This window comes from Pogoniulus pusillus, chromosome 17 (genome assembly GCF_015220805.1).
Source record: "Pogoniulus pusillus isolate bPogPus1 chromosome 17, bPogPus1.pri, whole genome shotgun sequence".
Classification (NCBI taxonomy): Eukaryota; Metazoa; Chordata; class Aves; order Piciformes; family Lybiidae; genus Pogoniulus; species Pogoniulus pusillus.
The window spans coordinates 24,722,043-24,738,661 of record NC_087280.1 but is presented as its reverse complement, the minus strand read 5'-3'; the positions used below and the strand labels follow the sequence as shown (position 1 = coordinate 24,738,661).

Genomic DNA, 16,619 nt, shown 5'->3' with positions numbered 1-16,619 from the left:
TACTGAAGAGCTTCTTCCTAAGATCCAGTCTAATGTATTTATAATTCTGAAGAAACTGCAACACGAATTACCAGCAGCAAAGTTTCCTTGCTGAGATTCAGGCAGGTGTTAACTGACACCTCCACAAGCAAAACATGGCCAAGAAACTAAAGCATTTTCAAACGTGAGACAGCAGGAAAAGCTGCAAACTGCCATTTGCCAGCACATGGCCCCGCTGGAAAGACTCGCCCCAGCACTCTCTGAGACCCACCTATGAGGCACACCCCAAGTGCAAAGCCTGCCCACAGCTGCTGGAGCACTCACATGCAGCCTGTGCTGGGCATGGGGATCTGCTGCCATGGATGTGAGCCGTGAGCTCACATCAGTGAGCACAGGGCTCGGCTGCAGTCTGAGGGCAGCAGCATGCCCAGCCTGGTCAGGAGCCCCAGGCTGTGTTGGAATGTGTGTGCTGCTCCATGCCAGCCTTCAGGAAGGAGCAGTGCCCCCAGGGTATCATAGGCAACGGTGTGTTTGACCTGGAAAGAGGTGTACAGGCAGGGGATGGCAATGGCAACAGCACAGGATCTACAACCAACGTGCTTTGCTTATCAATACACTCCCAAAATACTCAAGGAGGGGTTGTGCCATCCCTCTGCACAGCCAGTAGTGCCTGCACAGCCACCAGTCCTGAAGCTAGCTCCAACTGCATGCAGCTTGCATAACTGTGGGCTGATCCTCTTACACAGTGAGCTGCTATTAAAATCACTCTGTGGAAGATCACATGCATAATTAAAGCAAAATTGCAGAATACTGGGTTTAAAGCTGCCCTGGGCTCTGAGAGAGTGTTTGACTGAGTGCCACGGAATCAACACCTGAGCTGAGCTACATGTGTGCCACAACATAGACCAGGAAGACAGGTGCTTCACCCAGACACTGTCGCGACTGCAACCCTGCCCAAATAAAAGAAGGAGTTCTTCAGAATGCACCACCTGGAGTAACTTTCTCTAAGAAGACTTCTGTCCTTTCCCCTCCACTCTCAGAAGGTGCAGGGCCACTTCACTCCTGGAGTGATCAGCTTGGGCAGAGCTGGTGTTTGACTGTTTCAGTCTAGTTAATATTAATTGACATGCAGAGAGGTATTGCATTAAAACCTAATTTGACCAAGAGGACTTAGCACAAGCCTGCTTTGATGTAAAGTCTTATGAAGATAAAGTAAGAAATCCTTCTTTTAAATGAAAATAGGATGGTTAAAATGCCAGCTATTTGTTACTAAATCTTACTGAGACCTTAACTGCGTGCCCAAGTGATCCCTGTCAGCATATTTATTCACTCTTCAGGCACACAAAATTCCTGCTGACGTCAGAGTTATGTGTGTGTAAGACTGCAAGATTAACCAATATTAACCTTCTTGGTTATTTCTGTATCCAGAGGGGTGCTTGAACTAAATCCATTTCAGATTCATATCCTGTAATTTCCCCTTAATAGGCTGCAACTGTACATAGCATCTGGAGTCAAAACCAACACAGTCCCCGTCGGTATATCTCTACTGGATTTCATTGTTTTCCTGGCAGTCACTTCTCAGGCTTGCCATCTACTGCTCTTGGTTCTGCCCTAATGAGGTGTTCAAGAGGTACACAAAACCAAGACACAACACAACCAGGTACCCAGCTCCTGACTGATACAGATTTGGAAACCCCCCAAGACCCTGCACACAGCCACAGTAGCTCACAATGGGCTACAAGGAGGGTAACAGAGAACCCACAGGCAGCCACACTGAACATGTCCCTACCAGCTGAGCCCTGGAAATCCAGACAGGAAGAGGATTAGATAAAAGTGCAATGTCCCTGCCACTCTGCTAAGAACAGTAAGTCTGGCCACTTCTACCCTTCCAAATGATGGGCACAAGCTGCGCCAAGGAGGCCTTGGAAGGCTATCTTTGGATACACACTGCAACAACAAACGTTTGCCCTGGACAGCATTTCAGCTGTGAACTTCAGTGCATCTGAACTGAGCTGGTTTAGCTAACCTGTGCTGCAGACAGATGTACCAAAAACCAGCCTTCAATTTGAACCCAGCTGAGAGCTTTAGTTCCTGTGCCTAATCACAGCCTGGGAATGGCACAGCAGCCCTGAAAGCTTACAGACTGGGAACTCAGTGACCGCGCTCCTGAGCGGACACAGCCCACCCTAAGGACCACTTTGCTGGCACTGGAAGGTGAGGAGGGTGTGTGCCATTAAGTGAAAGTCCCAGTAACTGATCAGTTCTGGCATGGCACAGACAGAAGAGATGGGCTTGGAAAGTAGCCCAGCTGTGGCACAATGGCAGCAATGTCTCACTAAGTGTGCCAGCATGACACACAGTGCACAACAGAAGCTGCAGCCCCGCTGGAGTGTCCAACACCAGCTGATTAAAATGCCCCTAAACACTACATTACATATAGTTCAGCAACACAATGTAAGTGACCATCACCCACTGCAGCACCAGGCAGGAGAGACTACAGCAGTCTGTGTGTACCCGTTGTGTGCCAGGGCAGCAGAGGCATGTGGCAGCCTGCATCCCGGCTGTGCTGGGTAACCCAAGCCGAGTGCGCTGCTGCTGCCCGCTCGCGGAGCAGCAATGCCTGGCACACGGGAGAAGGGCCTCCAGACAGCACTGCCAGCCCTGCACAGCACAGCACAACCCACAGCACTCTGGCAAGGTACTTCTAAAACTACATCTTCTAATCTGTCAGGACAGGAGGAGGAGAACCCTGCTGTCTAGTTTCCCCTGCCTCAAGGGCTGAGGTTTCATCATCTGGCGCTCAAACAGCTGCCCAAGCACACGGTTCAGCTGCCTTGCTCTCAGAGGCAGGCTCTTCTCTCCAGTTGCTGATCACTTCATTCCAAAGCAAGTCTCTGTCTTGCCATACTGAGCCCACACCGTTCCGCCACAGAATCGCGTACTTAAGCTCTGCTACAGAGCTGCTCACTGCCTCATGGATTCATAGGTGGTAGGACTGGATCTGACACTTCCCTTCCTGCTTTCACAACTGCTGCATCTCACCTGTGCATCAACCCTGGATGACCTCACATCTGAAAAGTGTTCCCCAGTGCCCGAGTCCAGCACCACGTTCTCACAAGCACATCCCTTTGTGGGGACCCTTTCAGACCATAGTTCTGCCAGAGTGCATACACAGCTGTATGTCCAGGGCCAGGAAAAACCTCGGAGCTCATGGACAGCTCAGGGAGTGTCTCTGCCTGAGCACTGTCAGTCGAATGAGGAAGTGTCAACAGACACCAAAGCTGTGGTGTTTTTTTTTCACTAAGCTACTCTTATGATCAAGGTTGGAAGGGACCACAAGGATCAGCCAGTTCCAGCCCCCCTGCCATGCCCAGGGACACCCTACCCTAGAGCAGACTGGCCAGAGCCTCATCCTGTCTGGCCTTAAACACCTGCAGGGACAGGGTCTCAACCACTTCCCTGGGCAACCCATTCCAGGCTCTCACCACTTTCATGCTCAACAACTTCCTGCTCACCTCCAGCCTGAACCTACCCACCTCCAGCTTTGCTCCATTCCCCCCAGTCCTGTCACTCCCTCAGAGCCTAAAAAGTCCCTCCCCAGCTTATTTGTAGGCCCCCTTCAGGTCCTGGAAGGCCACAAGAAGGTCACCTGGGAGCCTCCTCTGCTCCAGCCTGCACAGCCCCAACTCTTTCAGTCTCTGCTCACAGCAAAGCTGCTGCAGCCTCTGAACATCCTCCTGGCCCTGCTCTGGACATACTCCACATCTTTCTTGTATTGGAGTCTCCAGAGCTGGATGCAGTACTCCAGGTGGGGTCTCATCAGAGCAGTGCAGAGGGGAGAAACCCCTCCCTGGCCCTGATGGCCACACTTCTCCTGATGCAGCCCAGGCTCTGGTTGGCTTTCTGGGCTGCAGGTACACACTGCTGGCTCATGATGAGCTTCTGGTCCAGCAGCACCCCAAGTCCCTCTCCTCAGGTCTGCTCTCCAGCCACTCACTGCCCAGCCTGGATTTGTGCTTGGCATTGCTCTCCACAATGCCTTTGCAGGAATCTAGCCAAAAGCCAAATTCCTGAGGGTTTTTCTGGCACTGAAGTGTCTGTTTGGGTATGAGTGTCTCATATTTCATTCCCTTTGTCACGTGAGTATTTTTGGATACATTAGACACTGCTCCAGCTTGAACAACCCTGTCTTTTCTATCTCCTCTGCAAAGTAAGGGTCTGTTGTGTCAAATTCCACTGCTTGAGGTTTAAATGAAAGTTTCTACTGTCACAAACCCTTCAGAACAGCCATGGCAGAGATTTCACTGTATCTGATTACACCTTTAATAATATTAATTAGGCAACACGAAGAACTTGACACTCATTTCAGAGTGCTGCACTAGCAGAATGACAGTCCTAATCTGAACCCTAGTCAAATGGACACATCAGGGTATTCTTGGGGAAAAGATGCCTCATTTCAATATTCTGATCTCCCTTTGCATCACAAATGGCTCCTGCTCTTCAGCAGTGCCTAAGCAAAGACATGGACTTGGTACTAACAAAACGTTTCCTGTGAGGAGCCCATGAGTTCCACGTGTGGCAACACACCTAGAGAAGCAGGGGAGGACATGTCAAGGTATGCTGGGAGTTCGTTCATATCCTCCTCTCCCACCCACATCCTCAGCCAGGTGAAAATGCTCAGGGTAACTGCCCGGCATTTACCACCCTATGTTTGTTAATTCCACTCCTGACATGTGAGCAGAGCTAAGATTCCTTAGGCTCTTTTGAGACAAATGCAGATCCAAGCAAGGCATTACAATACAAACACAGGCAAGAGGAAAAACACTGCCACACCCCCCACCCCCCGCTTCTAATTAGGCAATGTGTTTGCAGACTGAAACAGGGCCCGATCCCAGGAGGTGTCAGCTCCCTGCTCTGACTCACAGCGGCTCAGCACCTGCAGAGCAGTGCCAGCGGCTGTGCACCTGAGAGCCAGGAGCTGTCCGGGAACAGCTGCCAACCAGCATGGGCAGGACTGAGCAACAGCCGTGTGTGACATGGCTATGGGCAAGATACTCCTGCCAGATGCAGAAAGGGGTGGCATTTCCCATCCAGCTTTATCTCTGTCAAGTGGTTTTAGGCCAGACCTGCACAGCTCCTCAGTTTCCACCAGCTGGTAGAGGAGCAGGTTCACACAAAGCAACAGCAAATTCACGCCAAAAAAGCCAGGGGACAATCAAGAAGAGGCAAAGAAAGATGGTCCAAGAGCCACCTCTTCTCTGAACCATGAAGGGAGCAGGTTTGCTCTGCAGGAAGCACAATTTCTGCAGTTACACCTTGGGAACCTGCGAGTTCAGCCTGACCCTGCTGACAGTGAGGCCGCCAAAGAAGCCCTTTCTGGCCCAGAGGAAGGAACATCTTTGCATAACCAGCAAAGGAACTGGCACAGACTCCCTGCAAGCCTAGTTTTGCAAAGCAGGCCATCAAAATCCTCCCTTCTGCCTAGACAAGTGTATTTCTCCCCCTGCTGCAATTGTAGTTCCATGCATTACATTCCTTGTCTACAAACCAGGAAAGCAACTATCTGAAAGCACCTACAGGCATGCACATTTAAAACTACTCACGTTAACGTGTCCTCCAGATGCACCAAAGGAGAAAACACAGCACTCCTTTCATCCCTGACATGAGTCTTCCATGTCTCCTTCAGGAAGCAGGTTTCTAGTCGGAAGACCAACCTCTGCCCTCCTATCTGTGCCATTGATGACTTCTCCAATGTGAAGATAAAGTGGCTTGCCTGTGGAAATCAGAAACGTTTTCATTCAGGTGAACACAACATCTCTGTTATCATGTTGCTCTAAGCAAGAGCACACCTCTCATTCAGGCAGACAGCCAAGGCTGGGGACATGCCCAGTGCTTGGTACCTGATCCCAGAGGAGATCAGCTCTTCCCTTGGCCAAACTTTTAAGTTCCAATGTAATATTGAACCCTTCAGTTCTCACATGTGTTCATGAGTTTATGGGATCAAAAAGTAGCTGAAAAGACAAGTAAATGCAGGGTGTGAAAAACAAGAGAATGTCAATATTTAGCACGAGTGAGCAGCTAGAGAAAAATGTTCATACCAGCAGTTTTCACTTGATTACTTTCACACTCAGGGCAAGGAAGGAGATCAAACTCATTAGCCTGATGCACAGAATAATCTTCACTGACAATGACAATCCAGTCACCAGGTAACCAACTTGCAACCTCACCCACCAAGTGAAGAATTACTCCTTTGGACACTTCCACTTTAAATCCATTATGAAGCACCCCTGAAAAACGAAGCAATCAATTATTTTTATGGTTGCACATGACAGAGTCATGCAATTAGCTGAAGAGCACACTGATTCCATTTTGGTCTAGGTTTTGATAGCAGTGCCCCAGCCATGCAATATGTCAGTGTCATCTCTGTGCAGGCAGCTTAAAGCACTACTTTGTGAGAGCCAGCTGTTAGCTGGGTCACCATCCAGATGAGCAGAAGAGTATGGATGGTACTGCCACCACACTGTTCAGATTCCCAGTAGCCAGGAAAATAAATAAGCCAAAAAAAGAGCAAAGCAACAGAAAACAAGCAATGGTCAGGGAAGAGTTTAAACCTTTCAACCGTCCACTGAAAGCAGTGACAGTAAAGTAGGTGCCATCGTAGGTGGGGAAATCTCTTTGGGCTACAGCTAACCCTCTTGTTCCATTTCGGTGCTGCTCCCGTCTGTCTTCTGCTGTGGAAAGATGATCCCACCGGCTGCCTGAAGGAGACCGGGAAGGAGCAAAGCGAGTGAGATCCCGAACCCTCCACCAACAAAGAGCTTGGGCAGACGGGCAGGTCGCAACGCGCCATTCCTGTCTTACTTCTACCCCTGCCTCCCGCGACCCGGGGGGACCCTGCCGTGTCCCCAGTCGCGCCCCTCCGTAGGGGCGAGCGCGACACCGCGGCGGCCCCGGAGCGGAGCTGTCCATGGTGGAGTCGCGGGCCCAGGCCCGGACCCCGCACCTCACCTGTAGCGCTGGCGGGCGATGGAGAGGCTGCCCGGGCGATCCCGCAGCCATTGCCGCGTCTCCAGTGTAAGGCTGCGGGCGGCACCATCCCCCCTCGGCGGCCGCTGCCGCGGCGCCGGCGGACTGCTGGGCCAGGAAGGTGCGCAGCCGGCGGCACTGGCCGGGCCGCAGGTGGGTGTCGAAGCGGGCCGCCGCCAGCTTCCGCGCCGCGCCGGCGTCCAGGATGCGGAGGTTGAGCCCGCGGCTGCCCCACCGCTTCTCGGAGGAGTAGGGGCCGTGGCGGGTTTTGTCCAGGAGGGTTCAGGAGCGAGGTCGTCGGCCCTGAAGCTCCAGGACGCCACCGCGACCCACGTCCACGAACGTCTGCTCGCCCATACAGCGAGATGGTGCCCCGCGAGCTGCAGGGACGGTGCTCCGAGCGGACGTGCAGCTTCTCGCCGTCGCGGATGGAGCGGGCCCGGAGAGTGTCTGGCGGCCCGAGAGGGCTGTTCGGCTAACGCCAACCTCCCTGAGAGCGAGGGGAAAGAGTGGGGCTGGGAGCTGCCGCCCGCTGCAAAGCACAGCCGGGCCGCCCTCCTCCCAGGGCCAGGCTCCGGGAGGTCGGGGAGCAGTCGGCGGTCCCGAAGAGAGAGGGAGCAGCTCCGCTTACCTCCGTCGCGGATGACGAGGAAGTGGAAGGCGGCGGAGCAGAGGCACAGGGCCGCCCCACAGGCCACCACGACGGCGCGGCGGGTGTCAGAATCAGGTCGCCACAGGGCGAGGTGCAGGGAAGCCTTCGCGCAGGGCCCTGCAAGACACGGACAGCAGCGGCAGCGGCGGTGGGACGCGGACGGGCGCGGACGGGCGCGGAGGGACGCGGTACCGACCTGATGCGCTGCCGCCGCCCGCTGCTCCCCGACGCGTTCCGCGGCGGCGTCGTGTCCGAATTCGGATCCGGCTCTGGCGCGAAGGGCAGGAGGAGCCGCGGCCCCCGAGGGGCTTCCCACAGCCGCTACCTGCTGCTCGCAGCCGCGGGGCAGCCCCTGCCCGCAACACGTGCGCCGCGCCGGCTCCTTGGCCGCAGCTGTGCGCGGAGACGGCGCCAAGGCACATTTCACTTTTGATGCGTCCGCGGGTTTTAAATTTCATTTCTTTCTTTCTTTCTTTCTTTTTTTTTTTTTTTTGTTTTGTTTTGTTTTGTTTTGGTTTTTTTGTTTTAAACCACGCCGCCTAATGTAGCAACACCGACACCAGAAACCCCCTTCCCCGGCTCCACATAACCCAGCACACGGCGAGGCAACCACAGCAACGGTACGAAGAGCGAACCGGCAAAGAGGAAACTCCGGCGGCAGATCACGCAGATTTCAAAGTTCGGCTGCAAAGCTCGCTTACCTATTCCCGTCAGCGCTCAGGCGCAAACTTTGTACGCTGCCTCTCGGGAGCTCCCGACCCGAGCTGCTGGGCACCCCGACTGCAGGAGCAAGCAGCTCCCTCTCCTCCGCTCCGGCTGCCTCCCCTCCGCCTCCCTATTTATATCCATCTTCCAACCGCTGGCGCTGCCCGCACTGTTTACAGCAGCGGAGCTGCTAGCTCCTCCCAGCCGGGGACGATCTCTCAGCCTGAACGTATATCTGCTACCGGCGCCCCAGATGCCCGGGACCGGGAGGAGCTCCGCTGCCCGCACGCAGAAGCCTTCCCGGCTGCCAGCCCCATGGAAGTGTGAGCTCCCCGCTGGGCTCCCGCTGTCCGTGACTGCGGGGCGAGTCGGAGCCCAGCGGACTCTGTACGGATCCGCATAGCACCCGGCTCGACTCAGAAGCCCCATGCGGCTGGGGTGCCAGCTGTCTCCCCAAGAAAGGCAGGGGACTGCGGCATGCCAGACCCCATGTGGTCACCGGAGCTTGGCATACCTTCTTAGGAAGCAGCTGGCTCCTCCAGCGAGGGATGTTTGGCCCTGTGCTGTCTTGCATCTGGCAGATCTACAGAGAATACTGCAAGAGAGTGGCTGCAAAAGCTGCCAGCAGAGCAGGTGAGCAGAAAGGTTAATTACCACTTCACCTCCCGTCACCTGCCAAATCAACCTGTAATCAGAGCCTGAAGTGGAAAAGCCTTAGGAGGTGCTCTGACAAGACAGTCTCAAATAAACCTATCTGCTTTGACCCGCATGGTCTGGAACTGTATTCCTGGCATTTGCAGGCTCCTGTCTGAGCTCCAGTCTCAGTGGACATGGCACTGCCTGCAGAAAGACCATCACACACGGCTTTGCTTTCCATGAACCTGAATATCACATAAGCTACACTAATAACTGAGCTTCCAGGTGACATACAGACAGGTAACTCCTTACTGTGGCCACTGCCCACTCCATTCTAGTCTGCACATAATGCATCATCTCCAGTCCAGAGCCCAACGTCCAGAGAGGGCCGTGGGATGGCAACAGTGCTGGCTGCTGCCCCTGGCCAGAGCAGAAGCCAAATAGGTGCAAAGCCATAGGTGCTGTCAGTCTCAGAGACATGTGTGTGCCATCATCTGGTCAAACCACTCCAATCTAACACCTCTGAAATTTATTCTGGTGCAGGATTTCTGCTGACAGAGCACACAAAGAAGCTATAGTCATGTTAATAAGGAGCAAGGGCTGTCAGACAAAATATGGGAACAGACTGTAAGCAGGAAGGCTGGTGAGGGACACAACATGCCCCACACCCCAGCCTCCAGAGAGGCTGCAGCACTCACTTGTGCTAAACAAAAGCCATCCACTCTCTTACACCCTGTCCTAGGACTCAGAGAGTTGCTGAATCTAAAGATAAGCATCCAGCCTAGAGAAACAAGTCGGGATCACACTTGTCATTTCAGTGCTCCATAAATACAGGGAAACGTTAGAGCTGCCACCTTTGCTACCGGCTGTTCATCTATCATTTAGTGCTGGCACTTCTATTCCTGTCTCAAATAGCTTTTGTCATTTTCCTTCCAAAAAAGCAGCATTAGTCAGCGTTGTGCCTCCTCCTTATCTGAGCATGACATATATGAATGCAGGTCATGGGAAAGCAGAGCTGTTATCAGAGGTATAGGAGGCTGTGCTCACATTTTTTGAAGAAAGATTTATCTGCTGGTGGAGGTTTCAGGCAAGACAAACCAAACAGAGCATTTGTCTAGAAACATAGTAAATTCTCTGAATTCAATGGTTCTAGAAGTGTGACATTTGAGAGAGGACTCGAACCTTTATTTTACACCTGCCAGGGCCCTTGAAATCCCAGGCACTTCTATCTAAAATGTTTACTCCATGCAAAAGACTTCATGGACCAATCTAAATAAAGGCAGCAGTAGTTAAATTAATGCAGGAAAGTAACAGAGGCTTTACTTAGGAGTGGACTTTGTGTAGGCCACACACAACCATCATTGAAGCCAGAGTCACTCTTGCTCACACAGACTTTACTGGGGCCTGAAAAGGTGTGAGCACCGTTTAAATGCTTGGGAGCCCCTGTAGCCTCAGGACCCATGGAAATGTGTCAGTACCATTCTTCTCCTGAAAGAATCTCCAAGTGAATTATTTCAGTGCCATTCACCCTCACACTAAGCTTTCAGTAGCCTGAGAAAGAAAATTCCAGAGTAAATGAGGTTGGATATATCTCTGTTTTTCTAAAGGTTCCTGCCTCTGCTCAAGGGAAGTGCCAAAGCACCTACTGCTATCTGCAGCTTGGTCCTCAGGACCCAAACTGCTTCCCCTCCACTCTTCTCCAAATGCCATTTCCCGAGACAATTCACGTTCCGCAGCAGCACCAGCCTGAAGCTTACACCTCAGCACTCAGTTACAGGATGCAAGCACAGCACAAGAACATTCCCAAACCTCCTTACATCTGCAAGTGGGAAACCATGACTAACACTTGCTGCCTGCAACACAGGGCTGGTGTAACTCTTCCTCGCAAAAATAACCAACCCAAACTCTCCTTCGAGTGTTATTGCTGGTTATAAACTGACATTTGCCTTCCTCGCACACAAACCCTGGTCGTTTGCTGTAATGGGCTACCTTGTATGAGGCAACCTCACCCGGATGGTGTCTCAGCATTTCGCAATGCCCCTAACGCTTTGCCTGCACACACAGCCCTCGGCTTCAGTAACAAACACCCTCGCCCGGCGAGGTTTCGTTTCAAGGCACAAAACCAAATCTGCTCCAAATGAGTCAGCGGTGGGTGACTGGAGCCCCAGACCACTGATGATGTGGCACACGGAGGACGGCTCCTCATCCGCAGGTGCCTTTCCCGGGCACACTCCCTCACCGAGCGGCTTTCCTGTTTCCCTCCTACCCGCAACGGAAGGAAGGAGACGCAGAGTCAACATGCCCCGAGCAAAACCCCATTCCCACGCAGGGGGCTGGCGGCACAGCACCAGTGCCCGCAGCAGCGGCTGCCCCTGCCCCTCGCTGCCCGGAGCGCCCCGACACCCGCGGGCAGCGACCGGCGGGGCCAACCGGCACCTGCGGCGCCGCGACTGGCCGAGAGGTGGCGCCCTTGCACAGGCGCTGCCCGACTGGCGGGTCAGGGTTATTCACACGGGAGCAGGGTCCCAGGGCGGTGGCTGAATCCCCACCGCTAGAGGTGTCTAACAGCCTCATCGTCGTGGTGCTAAGGGACACGGTTTAGCAGCAGGCTTGGCAGCTGATGGTTGCACACCATGCTCCTAAAGGGCTTTTCCAGCTGGAAATAATTCCAGGGCTCTATGATTTTGGTGGCATCTGGGAGCAACACCCTGCTAATGCTGGCATCACAGTTGTGCCCAGGGCTGCCATGGGCCTGGCAGCCTCACCAAGCTGAGCACCTCATTATCACAACATGGCTTTAGTGCCCGACTCCCACACAGCCTCCTGACAATGGCCCATCTGTGGCAGCTGCCCTCTCACAGCAAGCCAGCCTTCACCTAGCCTCTCTTCCACAGACAGCAGCTGCCTCCTGCCTGCCTCCCCACAGGCCTCCTGCTTAGGGCTCAGACCTGGCCCTTGCTCAGCCTGTGCACTGTGACAGCTCCCAGCACAACACAGGGCTGCTGCATACTGGATCGTGCCCAGCACTGCCCACCCTTGCAGCAGCCCTAGCAATAGGAAACCTTGTCCTATCACTCAGCCAGCACCAGAACACATCTGAAATACCTGGACCGCATCTCCTCCTCGTGTACCTACCACTTTGTTCCACGGTGGGCTTTTATGGAGTTTCTCTTGGTTTAAACGTTTCCTCCTTGAGCAGAGAGAAGGCCTTGGACTGCTGTGCTCCAGACAAGACTGCCCTGCTCCCCAGGAGCCACAGCACCCTGCACAGCAGGAATGGCTTCACCTTGTGCTGGGCCAGACTGAGAGGACTGAGTTTTGGGCTGGTTGACTTCTTGATGACAATTCTAAAACTGGAGGAGATTCCAGGCCAAGCTAGGTCCAAAAGTATCCATTAAAATTTATGGGGAAAGTTTAAGCAGCACATCAGAGGAAAACTGCTTTTCTTGTGGCTTCTGGACCAGGTTCTGACTTAGCAAACTTTTCCCCCAGTGACTCAGTAGAGAGCCTGCTCCTGAACAGGCTGGAGGGTTCATAAGAGCCCATGGTCCCAGGAAGGGTTTTCTTACTGTGCAGCAGTCTTTCATAACCCATGTCCCACAAAGAACTGTTGGGATTCAGGCTATGATCTGAAATAATCAGACAAATACAGTAAAAGCCATGAAGATAAACAGCAAAGGATCCCAGGGCCTTTGCTTCCTTAAGGTACTTGTATCTCACATCTATCAGTGCTCTGCTGTGGCTTGGATACACTGCAGGCTGCTGCACTTGCTGAACACTTCAGCAGGCCAGAATAAGAGAGGTGCCATGGAGCAGGGGTAGGTACTGTGGTGTAATAATGGCTGCTGGCAAGTTTTCAGTTGAATTGGTAGTGCCTCTAATGCCCAGGAACGCTCTCTGTTGTTTCTACACTCCAGAGCACACAGAGGCCTAAGGACAGCCCCAGCCGCCAGAGGTGGGTCCTGTTCCAGGTACATTTTCCAGATAAAGCTTAACAAACCCAACAAATCTCTCTGGAGACTCTTAGAAGCCTTTTTCATGCACGACTAAGGAAAGAAACCTTCACACTCCTGCTGGGCTATCTGCATTTTGGGTCCTGCCCCAGGGCCCAGCAGAACCTCCAGGTTTCCAGTGGACATCAGCTGGGTTTAAGTGAAAGGCTCCGTTTTGGTTTCTAGGTGATCTCCCTGGTCTCTGCCTGCTGGTTTAAGCCATCAGCCTGGTGTGACAGGGTTAAGCTGTGGCTGCTCAATGGCCACAGTAGCTTCATCCCTCAGACAAGAAGGTACCGGTATGGTAGAAACAGGACTCTGGGGTTTCAATCTGCTTCTAAGGTACTGCCCTTACCTTATCTCTGCTTCATCCGGGCTGAGCCTGAAGGTTCCATTTCCACTTTGAGAAATGATCAATAAAATAGCTAAATGAAAGACAAGTAAGCTGAGACTTCATAAGCAGGGCTGCAAAGACACAGGAAAGGTCACACAGGGGCAAGGAACCCAGCACTTAGCTGCATCTTGCCAAAAGCGCTGGAAAGGGTTAAGGCTTTAGCTAGGGGCTGGAGGTCACCTCAGGGGAGCCCTGGAATGTGCCTGCAGCCTTCCCTTTCATTTCTGAGCAGAGGACAAGATTCTTAAGAATGTTCTTCTGTTGCTCAGAGGTGGAGGCCAGTCCAGCTTGCCTGAGAAGCCTCAGGTATGTTTTGAAATTTGATCCAAGATGATCAGCTTCAAGAAGTTGTGACTTGCGGCCCGGGGGACTCCTTATGCATTGTTACTGTATGAAGCCTTCTGCTACTGTGTCAGAACCGCGCATAACAAAATGCACATTTGTGGCTGCAATCCGCCCCTGAAATATAACAATAATTACTTAGAAACTGCAAAACGTTACTCCTAGATGTCAGCAAGCAACGCAGGAACGCCCTGGTGAAAGCAGCGTTTTGCACCTTGGCTGTGGCTGTCTTTCAGCGCAATCCAGGGCTGCTGCATGAGACTCAGATCAACCAGCTCCGCCCCTGAGGGGCTGACGTGGAGGGGAGCAAGCTGCCTGTGTCAGATCCTCAGGAGGCACAGGGAGAGAGCATGGAGGAGCCGCTACTTCCCCGGCACAGCTATGTTAGGGTGGCAGATAGTCTCTGCAGGACTACTGCACATGCCGCCGCTGTCTGACTGGTGCCAGGCTGAGCCAAAGGAAAAGGGCTCTGGAGTAGACCCCAAGTGTTCCTAAGTGCACCTAATGGCATCGCTGTAGCAGAGCGGCTAGAAAAGCAAGTCAGGGTCGATCTCTAAGCGGGTCTGCAAGCTTTGCAGAACAAACTGCTGTGTTCTCAAGAGTAAACAAAACTGGAGATCAGCGTCTGTCTTCAAAGGGGAAAAAAAGCCCAGGGATCTAAAGGAGAAAAGAGAGTAAGGGCCCATGGCATGCGGCCACTGCCAAAGCCACCGCCGAGCCATGCCATCTGTGTCCTCAAGTCCCGCTGGGGAGCAGAGGCGTGTTCCGCCTCCGGCTGTGCTGCGGACGAAAGCAAGGCTGCGCCCCGCCAGCCACGCTCCGTCCGCTGTCCCGGGACAGCTGCAGCGGCACCCTCGGCCCCAGCCTCGCTGTACACATCCCAGGGGCCAAGGCTGCGGCAGCCTGGGCTCGGCCTCGCCCTGCCCTCCCCTCCGCCAGCGCTGCCCACCCCGCGCCCGCCACTGGCGGGACACGGCCACCGTGTCACCGTGTGTGCCACCGTGTCACCACCGCTGACGCCCATCGCCTGCGCCCCGGGCCTGGCGCCCACCAGCAGCAGCCGGGCGGCGGCGGAGCTCCTGGGGGGAGGGCACCTGCAACACGAACAGCGGGGTTGGCTCCGCAGCGCTTCTCTCGCCCGGCTGCCCCCTGCCCGCACCCGCCTTCTCCTTACCTGGCGGCGCCCGGCGGAGCGGCATGGCAGGCGGCGTTCCCCCGGCTGCTCGGACCCGCTGCGAGCCAGGTTCCTCGGCGCGGAGCCCAAGCGGCCAGGCGGCTGCCCTGGCTGCGGCGGGAGGGATTTCCCCGACCTGGACACCAGGACCGGTTATGTCGAAAGCTGCCCCGTGGCACGGCCGGAGCAGAGATGCTCTGGACTGTGCCGAAGGGAAACAGGCGAGCCACGTCCCACGCCACGTTGAAGAGTTGCACACCTCTGGGTTCAGCAGCCTCCAGGCAAAGCTGCAAGCGCCACGGACGCACAGGGCAGAGCGAATCAGCTCAGAAAAAGCAGTTATGAGACCCAAATATTGCACAGCTGAAACACAACCTCCTGCTTTGAAATTCACACCCACCTGATCCAAGAACGACTGCCAGACTTCAAAAGCAATAAATACTAAGCAGGCAGCTTCTGTACTTGACCTCGCTGCCAGGAACAGAGTGCCCACCATCAAAGAGCCACCCTCCCCGTAACCAGCGATGCGAGTACAAACGCTGCCTTTTCAGCACAGGAACTTCCTGAGCTAAAACGCCTGCTGAATTTCACGAAGAGGGAGAGAGGGAAACCAACTCAGTGAACTTCAGGATCACCAACTGACACGCACAAGAACACACCTAGGGAAGAAAACATTCTCCAAAGGAGAACAATCAAGGTTTCAGTGCTAACCAACCAACCAGAGGCAGAAAGTGCATTGCTTCTCTGCTTCTGTCTTTAGCATCCTTTAGAACAAGCACAGAGCGCATACAAGTGTGCAACACCCAGTGTGAAGCCAGCTTTGGGCACTGAACACCGAAGGGTCAGCACTCAGAGCAGAGCTGCCACAAGTTACAGCAACAACACTGAAGGAGAAATGCAGCAGCAGAAACACAGGTAAGAGGGCTCCCTGTGAACAGAGATTTATTTTTAACAGTTACAGACATTTTTAAAGGATCAAAATCCTTGGAAAATGCTGCTTTGAAAGCTCTAACAAGTAGTTTTCTCTGGCCTTTTCAAAGTGCAAACAGCAGACAGCTACTGACAGCAGCACAGCTGTGCCACATCTTACCCTCCTGCCAGAGCGGCGCATCACCCTGCTGCGGCACCTGCCAGAGATGGCAAATGACAGCAGCCATGAGACAAGCACCCGGCTGCTTACTCACAAGACAGCAGAGAGGAGCAGCAATTCTGGTTAGGCAAAGCCTGCCAGTTGTGTCTGAACAGTCACGGTGAGAACAGCTGGCGGCCTGCTGCTCGACACCTTTAAAAGCGACACCTGGACAGCACAGATGCACGGCTCCAGGTCCTAAGGCTCCGGGTGCCCTGCAGTCGGACGGGTGTCTTCACTGCCCTCACCAGAAGTGCAAATACCAGTTTGTCTCTTTCACAGCGGTGGGGCCAAGCCAAGAGTCAAAGACCATAGACACTTACTGCGCTGGAAATGAGCTGCAGGCCTGCTGTGGGGACTCCGGACAGCAACACTCCAGCATTTCTTCTAGGCAGGGAATCATGGTTCCTGCTAACACACCCCGGCTGAACACCACTGGAAAGCAAATCTCTTTTATGTGGGATTCACAAACAAAAATGTGCCTTCATACTGCAGAGAGGCTTTCTCTGAAAGGCAATCCAAGTCACTTTGCCCAGCTGCACTTCAACATTCTCCTCAAGTGTGAAAACCATGCCCAAAGAAGATCCAAA

The 16,619-nt window shown here is 53.7% G+C and overlaps 1 protein-coding gene across 1 annotated transcript in view; it reads right to left on the bottom strand.

Annotated features, from left to right (window-relative positions):
• Positions 1-15,210, bottom strand: part of CEMIP (cell migration inducing hyaluronidase 1) — a 111,354-nt gene extending 96,144 nt beyond the window's left edge. The window contains exons 1-4 of the mRNA XM_064158143.1: positions 15,160-15,210; positions 14,901-15,036; positions 13,941-14,820; positions 8,359-13,843 (exon numbers count right to left, since the gene is read on the bottom strand). The gene's annotated coding sequence lies outside the window, so the exon portion shown is untranslated. The remainder of the gene's footprint in view (positions 1-8,358; positions 13,844-13,940; positions 14,821-14,900; positions 15,037-15,159) is intronic.
• Between the last annotated feature and the right edge of the window lie 1,409 nt (positions 15,211-16,619).